We start from the raw sequence: 8,963 nt of genomic DNA on the forward strand, positions 1-8,963 counted from the left end.
TCTTGAGCGTCAGTTACGGTGAAGGAACCGTCTGAGAGGTTTGGAGGTATCGCCTGCGATTTGTGTGAAAAGGTTCTTAGCTGAATTCCGAGCTCGATTGGAGTTGCTTTGTTTTTTTTTCCTTCCAGGCCTTCTTTTCTTATATTTCTGACTTTTGGTGGTTTCACGTGCCGAAGCAATACCTGGGCTATGAGGTGCGCCGTAATTTAGACGAACTGAAAATCTTTAGTGTGCGCAGAAAAATCAATACACGAACGTTTTGGCATTCTTCGACTCCATGAGCAAAATGGCCAGCACGGCCGATATCGAGCCCGCATAGTCGCGCTTAACACTGCAGCCTGTTCTAAGGAAATCAACAAATTATATTTTCCGCACTACTTTTCTGAGCCGGAGTGGAGTAATATACCTTTAATGTCGTTTACGACACGGGGAACGCAATGGACTGCTCTAGACTTCGGGAAGCTCCCTCTTCGGAGCCAACCGCTCAATTTAATGTAGTTATACACAATCACCTTAAGAGGCGTGCATGCAATCTTTTAGGTCCCCGTAGACACATCCCGAATAAAAATGCGGTTCAAATTTCATGAACTCCGCTAGCCGTGCGCATAGCTTTTCTTAAAGGTACGATCGAATGACGTCGTTCACCGAAACCTCGACACACGGGCGGTTCTGTTTTTGTTTACACACGCACACACAAAAAAAAACAGGAAAAAGAAAACGGGACTGTAGCGCGGCCAGGATCGAACCAGTACACTCGCTCACAGCCGTGCAGGTGTGCTTGTAATAAATGAACAGCGTACGTGCGAGGTACATTGAAAAAAAAATGGTCAGGAGCCTTGAATTGCAATAACCGGCGCATTGAAACAAGTTGGAATAAGCAGGATTAACTCAATAAATACGTGTTTAACCACTGGGCGGGCAACGAGCTTGGTGCAACCCTTGAGTGTGGAAATCGGGTGCGGCAATAATACACTTGCGCTACGCACACCAAGGGCTACATAGGTTCGATGCCAAAGTACTACACGTCCAACCAGTGGTCGAAATATGTTCGACGTGGCTAGTCGAAATGAGTCGTGACAGCTGAGCGGTCAAGCGTGTCTGCTAAGAAGTGACACCGCCGCTGTCGCAGCCTCTTCAAGCGGTCAACCCGGTCTGCCGCCGTCTGGCGTACGTAGCAGCGAAACGGCTCGTTAAATAGGCAGTTGCGCACACAATAAAATTTAAGTAATTGAGTTCAAAAGAAAATTAGAAAAACTTAGGCCTGTATGGGTATCGAACACAGGGCTTCCGGAAAGCGAGTCGAGCATGGATCCCCCACATCATTAGGACACCGCGACTTTATTTGACTAATTGAAGACCTATTGAATACGTTGTAACCCTCGGCTTGAGGACTGGGGTTGGGGGTATTTGATAACCGGTACACGCAGCTGGGCGTATACGTTCAATTTGGCGTTGCTTGGCGCATCGTTAGTTTCAACGTTGAGGTCATGTCTGAGGACAGCCCTAAGATAACGCCGACTAGGGTGGATTAGCCAGTGACTGTCATAAAAGGCTCACAGCCGATTCACCCATTTATAATCGGCTGCGACGTCAACGCATGCCCAGCTGAAAGGAGCGCTGAAAGGCGTTCAGTTGTGAAATAATGGTTTTGCATTCACGACTTGTAAGTGCTTGCGTGTCCTCGAATTTTTCGCAGCTGCAGTTTTTTTTTTTGGGGGGGGGGGGGTTGTTGCTGTTTCGCTGAGCATTTCAAGCTACTCAGAATTGGAAGTGAGGGCTCGGTGAATTAACACAAAAAGGAAAGCCAGCAGTTAAGAACGCCAGCGAGGGCAAAGGGACGTAGTTCGCCATTTTTTCACTGTCGAAATAGATTTATTTCTTGGAAAACTGTTTGAAAAGAAGTAGACAAAACAAGATGGCCGGGAGGGATCCGAACCCAGGAACTTCGGGACACACTCGTCCGATGCCATACCAACCAGGCGACCGTGGAGGCTGTACTCGCCCCCTCTTTTCCGTGTATTTATGTCAAATTTGCCAATTTTGTTCCCGCTAAATCCACGATCGCTTATTCAGGTGCATTGTGGCAAAGCAGATCCCCGGATAATTTGCCTGACCTCGTATCAAATACTGTGCGGTATCAACCACAAGTTGGGTATCATATTAGAAGCCACCATGCACATAGACTTGACTCAATATACTTTGACAATGGGGCTCTTCGATTTACAGTCTCGGACTCACCACGGACTCCTCGAGAAGCAGTCCAACATTCGATATTCCCATGTATCCCTATGGCTTCGGGGAATCCTCGGGCTACCCGCGGACTACCTGCGGTGAGTCCGAGAGTGCAAATCGAAGAGCCCCAATATAAGAAAATGCCTGAACCCTTTTTCTATGGCCAATACGTTTTTGAAGGTTCGGCATAATCGTTTGGCGCCGGGTTTTAGCGGGAGAAACGAATCACGTGGGTTCAACTCGGGAAACGCGGGATTGGCCCCCTCCACGTGTATGTATCTAATATATCCGTTTCCGTTCGCCATTCTGAGTGTGCGAGTCGATTGCTTCGAGGCGACACGAAGAGGCGGCGTTATTTGGGACGCAGATGCGCATAAAACGCCCGCGTCGTCGCCGCTTGCGCGTCCCAGCTGCCTGCCGACTTGTCTCTCACCGTGGCCGCCTAGGAGGTAGAAAGGCCTCGCCACTGCGTACCCACCTAGCCGAAACTGCACTATCGCGTGTGTGCGATTGTTCAACCATCGAAAACGTCAGCGCGGGAATTCCGAAATATCCGTTTGACTTGGCTATATGGGGTACGAGGGCGTGGGAGACCCGTAGGCTTTATCTCTGGCGGGTGAAGGTTTCGGTGGCGGGTTTATGAAGCCGGCAGGCGATGAAGACCCGGGTTGCTTCCGCCTACGAGACGTCAGCTTCAGCTGTCGGGCTCGCAGGACCAAGATTGGTGGCGCGCACCCTCCCGGCTGCGGGGAGCGAACGCGGTAGACGAAAATGGAAGAATTTAAACTCTGTCGGTTGATCCGCAGCAACCGGCGGAATAACCTGGGAAAGAGCGAAACATATAACAGAAACTGCCGGTTATATGTTTCAGGTAACTATGCTCTGGGAGAGACGGCGGATGCAAATTAAAAAAAAAAATAGAGAAAAAGCGACAAAAAAGGACGTCAATGATTTCGTAACTTCAACGTATCTCATGCTCATCGAGCTGTCATCTCGTGCCTCTGTGCCGGACGTCCTTGGAAGTGAACATCAATTATCCACTGCGGTTTTAGTGCTTCGGCGTCCTCCCGGGGGGGGGGGGGGGGGGCTTGAACTAGCACGGGAAAACCGGAAAATGGGTGCGTGACACTGCGACGAAACGTCTTCATGAGGACAAGATGGATTGTGATTGTCTATACGTACGTGCCACAACTTTTGAAACTGCCGCACTTGATAACCAGTGTTCAAACAAGCGAAATTACTTCCAGCAATACCGGGAGGGGGACACTGGGTCCCCATTGTTGCTGCTTTTCTATATATTTTTTCGCTCGCAACAACTTTGCTTGTTCAGGTGCACGCCCACTTAGGATAATAAAGCACGTCTTCACTTTGGGTTCACCACTTAGTAGTATTAGCTACCGCAAAGCATACGGAGCATGTCAAAAGCCTTAGAGGAAGCCAACTTCGGTTTTAGAAGATTAAAGATGAGCTATTCCCGCCCTTCGTATGCGAAGAATATCTTGCTCTACCGCGGCAGGTTTTTTTTTTTTTTTTTCAGCTTCGTTTTCTTGTTGTCGCAATTTTGAAGTCGATTTCAGGTCACGGATGCTGTACCACTGAAAAAAAAAAAAAAAAAAAAAACACCTCCGCCATAATAGTGTGTACGCAGGCAAATATATAAGGCAAAATAAGTAAGTATAGGCAGACACGCGGTTGGTACGCTTCATAGGTACAGACATTGGTTAGCGCAAAAATAACCTTGGTCATGCTAAGCACAGAACCGAATGCAGGTACCGTGTTTTAAACAGAGAAGGTTAGAATGTTCGGAAGGTTGGAAATGCGGTTCCCTAACACATAGGTGGCACACAAAGGAACCGACGGCTCGAAGAACTTGTTATAACGAAGCTGAAGCGGGGGTCATAATTACTTCGTTACAGCCGATGTCCATTTCTACCGACATTTTACATGCAAGAGACGATGCACTCACCACCGACACTCGCAGTGTCCCGCGAAAACAAGAAAAACAAGTGAAAAAAAAAAACCACCAGAGAATCGTTACTTTATTCACGCCAGACGGCTCATCCATGATCATTCCACAGCACACGAGCTGGCGGCTCACTTCGCAGAGAAAAAGTCCTTGACTGATTTTTGCCGCGTCTTCTTCTGGCGAATGGTGCTTTCTCAGCCGCAGCCGCGATTTCGAGTCCGTCTTCGCCGTCATCGTGAGTGCCAAAGAAGCGTCGCAGCAGGTCGGCCGCATTCCGGTTGACTGGCTGCAGGAGGAGGAGGAGGAGGAGGAGGAGGAGGAATGCCTCTAATGATGAGAAGAAGTCAGCCTGGCAACGAGCTCGGCTTGCTACTCCACATGAACATGAGAGGTGCGAAAGGAATATGCGGGCACCCTACCTGAAGGCCGGGAAACGCGCACCCTTGCGTGTGTTGCCAGGCGCTTGCAGCCATTTTAGCGCACTTTAGTTGGCGACCCCTAGCTAGCGCGAGTTTCGAGTTACTGCCTCCTAGATGCAACGTAATCCGTCGCGCTCTGTAAGACATGAACTGACGGGTACCAAACGGTCCACAAATGCTCGTTTTGAAAAAAAAAAAAAAAAAAAAAGGCAAAAGGAGGTATCAGAGCACCCCCAAAACTTATGCATGTAGAAAAATGACATACATTGCTTGGGCGTATGGCGCAGTCTCTTTTAGGGGCGAAGCCCCTTCGGGGCTGGGGCTGCTGGCGTCTCCTGCCGTCGTCGCCGTCGTCGTAATCATCGTTCGTCTCATGTAGTCCCGGTACTAAAACATTGGGAAACCCGTTTACGCCTCACGCTACAGAGCTTCGTGCTTCAAAGAGAAGAGACCTTTACAGCAAAGCTGTAAAGAGACCTTTACAGATGGCCCGGGATTTTCGACAACGGAAGTCCTTTTTTTTTTTTTTTTTTGTATAACACATTCCGAAATATATTTCTGGCTACGTACGTCAGTGCACTGCATGTAGAGTTCATTTCACATGCCGCATGCAGCACAGTGGATGCTATATTGTTGGGGTCTTACGGTTCACCTGCCATGCCGGGGGACGGAACAGTCCTTCGAAGGCCCCACTAATTATTGTCGCGTCTCTTCAACAGACCACCATAGAACGTCACGGTGAGTTAGGATAGGTAGACGCGCTGGTGCGGGTGCATTGTTAATAACAACGCAGCCTCAGCTCGTCAGCTTGCAGCCTGTCGAATGAACTATAGTCTCCTTCGTCTTTTTCCGTTTTATTGTTGAAGCTCTCCTTTAGCTTGCTGGAATGGAGGATGCAAATGGTGAAGACAAAGCTACGTGAATTGATGCATGCCCGTCGATGAGCACGTTCGAATTTCGCGCCACACGGAACCTTATTGCATTACGCATCAACGTTAGAAGTCTATAAGTGAGTTGAGGATGCATTTTCGCGCATAAAAAGCTAATATTTACAGAGCATGTAATCAAACATACGTTGCTTCTACAAAAAAAAAAAAAAAAAAGATCTTGCTCCACACCCTATACACCTTACTTATGAATGAGGCCACTGTATGTTTTCGTGAAACTTAACCAGTAACTCAAGCAATCAGAGCCGTCCTTAAACTTCGCATAATAAAATGCCGGACCGAAAAAAAAAAAAAACGAGGAGAAGTTATTGGCGGTAAAGCGTCTATCATCTTTCCGCTGGAATTTTTTTACGGCTGGTTATGGGCTGATACGATGCATGCGACGGCCATCAGCAGTAAAACTCTCTAAAATTTTATTACCCTCTCATTCTTTAACCTCCCGTTATTATTACTTGCCAGAAATTGAGGCCCTGACGTGACGCTAGGATGGAGTTTCAAAAGGAAATGAAGCACGCCTTTTAGAGATCAGTGAGACTCTTTGAAGTGTGGCGCCTCCCTGGGCGCCATTAACGCTGAAACATTCTCCCGGCGCGCGCATTACACGGATCAAGCCGAATGCGTCGCGTCCGAAACGGAGGGAAAAGATAGCGAAAAAAAAAAAAAAGAAACACTCAAGGAACGAGATTTAACGAGCGGATGCGTGGAGGAACGCGTTTCATCTGAGGTTATGGCTTAACCTTTTCCCACGGGTCCAATGTATGAACCTATTAAACTGCACGGGCCTGCGCGTTCACAATGCCCTAATGCTTCTCTCTCTCTCTCTTCCCCAGTTGCTTGCTCTGCCTTCGCTTTCCGTCCCGCTCGGCGTCTGCTAACTCCGGAACGCGTTATTAATTTCAAGGCGCGCATTCAAGCTCCTCCTCCATTAGGGCCTCTCCCCCGAACCCGCTTTCCCCTCGTTCCTTAGCGGTGCTGACGCTGTCGACATACTACGTAATGATGTGTAGCGAGATTCCCTGCCTCGATGCTCTTTACGGGGATGCTCGTAACGAGGCGCGCTAAGTCTAAAATTGGGGCCTTATCCTCCTATGCAGGGTAATCTCGGTTTGTGAGAATTTAGCAAGCCGTAATAGCCGGTGAGCGGCTGAATTTAGATCTTTAGAGAACGCTGCGCTTGTACATTTATCTTTCTGAGCAGTCACGCCTTTGGTGCAAAAAGAAGCATACTTGACGGGGTTGGCCAGAAGTAAACGCCTTTATGATGGGGAACAAGATAAACTGAAAAAAAGTGGGGAAGTTTTTTGGTTTGACATCGCCCTATTTCGTGGAAAGTAGTTTTATCTTTGAGTCTGTACGCATTAAACGGACGTGGCAAATTTCGTCAATCTGTTTCCTGATACTTGCTTGTTACGGTAGCGCTTTTCACGCGCTTTCTGGCAAGGTCAGGGCGTCTATTAAATAACGACACATACCCAGCAGAATATGATACGACGTCTGAACGCTAAACTACCACTGTAACGTGACCAGTGTCACGTATTTTTGGATAAAAGTTAGTACACAGGGGAGTTGCGAAACCATTAGGATACGCTACTGTGCCCCGATTTACCGAATTACATGGATTCTGCGGGAGGGGCATAGTCGCGTACAATGGTTTTCCCTCGCATTTTAGTTAGCACAATTTGAAACGAAATTCGCAGCGTTTTCCTCTATGAAGCCTCTATATAAGCACCAATTAATAGGATTAGCTTATAATGGATGGGAATAATAAAATGGTTGATATCGCATTGTTTATTCCGCGGCTGCAGGAGTTGGGAAGAATGGCCCTAAAACAGGCTTTAACCAATAAAACTAATTAGCAGCCAAATAGGTTGCCAGTTAGACTTTAATTTTTATTTGTTTATTTATTTTATTTTACCGTACTGCAGCACCTTCTGTGGCTAAAGGAGGAGTGGGGCACATGGCACAAAATACAATGATGCACTGTACAAGCAGAATCCAGTTGGTAAAAAAAAAAAAAAAACATAGTAATGACGATACAACATGGTACTCGAGCAGCTGAAAGGAAGTACACAATTTTAACGCCAAATAAAACAATTGCAATAACGGTATTCATCATCATCATCGTCCTCGTCGCCATTATCATCATCGTCTTCGTCATCACTATCACCAACACCATCACATCATCATCCTCATCATCATACTGCCTACGACCACTGCAGGGTAAAGGCCTCTTCCATAGATCTCCAATCATCCCGGTCCTGTGCTAACTGCAACCAATTTATCCACGCAAAGTTCTTGATCTCATCTGCCCCCTTAAATTTCTGCCGCCCCCTGACACGCTTGCCTTCTCTAGGGACCCACTCTGTTACCCTTAATGACCAACGGTTATCTTGCCTTCGCATTACATGCCCTGCCCACGCCCATTTGTTCTTCTTAATTCCTACTACTATGTCCTTAACACGCGTTTGTCCCCTGACCCACTCTGCTCTTTTCTTGTCTTTTAACATTACACCTATCATCTTCAAGAATGCTTGGGGTGTGGTCTCATCCAGGCGACCATTGCCGGTAACGCACCCCCTCAGCGGAGCAGAATTTGCCACCCTGGTGTAATAATGGCCACAACCTTTCTTGAATGCGCCAATTAACTTTATTTAGTATGCGTATCAAAATACAAGTACACACAGGCAAACTACTCTCGTATAAAGAAAGAACAAAAGGAAGCGATGTGTTACATTTACATGGTTACAGCGCTTGAACTTCAGTAAAAAATGCATCCGTGTCAAAGGAATACACGTGGGCAAGCAACACATTCCAATGCTCTATTGTTCTCAGAAATAAATCGCATTTAATTGTGTTCGTGCTGTGATGATAAGGGAAACGTTAAGTACATGATTGCCGGTAGCCAGTGTGGGGTTGGCATAGTCATATATTTGTTACAAGACATTCGATATTTATTTATTTAGTTATTACAATACTCTCCAGGCCTCGGAGGGCGTTACGGAGAGGAGTGGGTAAGGTTTATACAAAGTTTATAATGGCCATCTTGAACGATGATGGGTCAAAGTTGCTGGCGATGGAGGCGGGAAGGTGGTTCCAGTCAGTGGCTGTCCTTGGTAAGAATGAATTGAAGTGCACGTTTGTTCGAGAGGTCGGCACGCTAACTTTAAATCTGTGATCAATACATTCGGAAATATAAGCAGGTGGTGAGAGAAGGTCGTGTTTAATATCAGGATTGGTGAAGTAGATTTTGTGGAAGAGGCAGATGCGAGATACTTTTCTTCTGATAGATAGGTCAGGAAGCCCAAGGTTAGATTTAATAATGGATAATTGGGGGAGAATCGTACATTTCTTATTAGAACCATTAAACGAGGATGGGCCAAAGTCATGTCATAAACTGAA

Source organism: Haemaphysalis longicornis, unplaced genomic scaffold, assembly GCF_048455015.1.
Source record: "Haemaphysalis longicornis isolate Haplotype H1 unplaced genomic scaffold, Haemaphysalis longicornis Haplotype H1 scaffold_3, whole genome shotgun sequence".
Classification (NCBI taxonomy): domain Eukaryota; kingdom Metazoa; phylum Arthropoda; class Arachnida; order Ixodida; family Ixodidae; genus Haemaphysalis; species Haemaphysalis longicornis.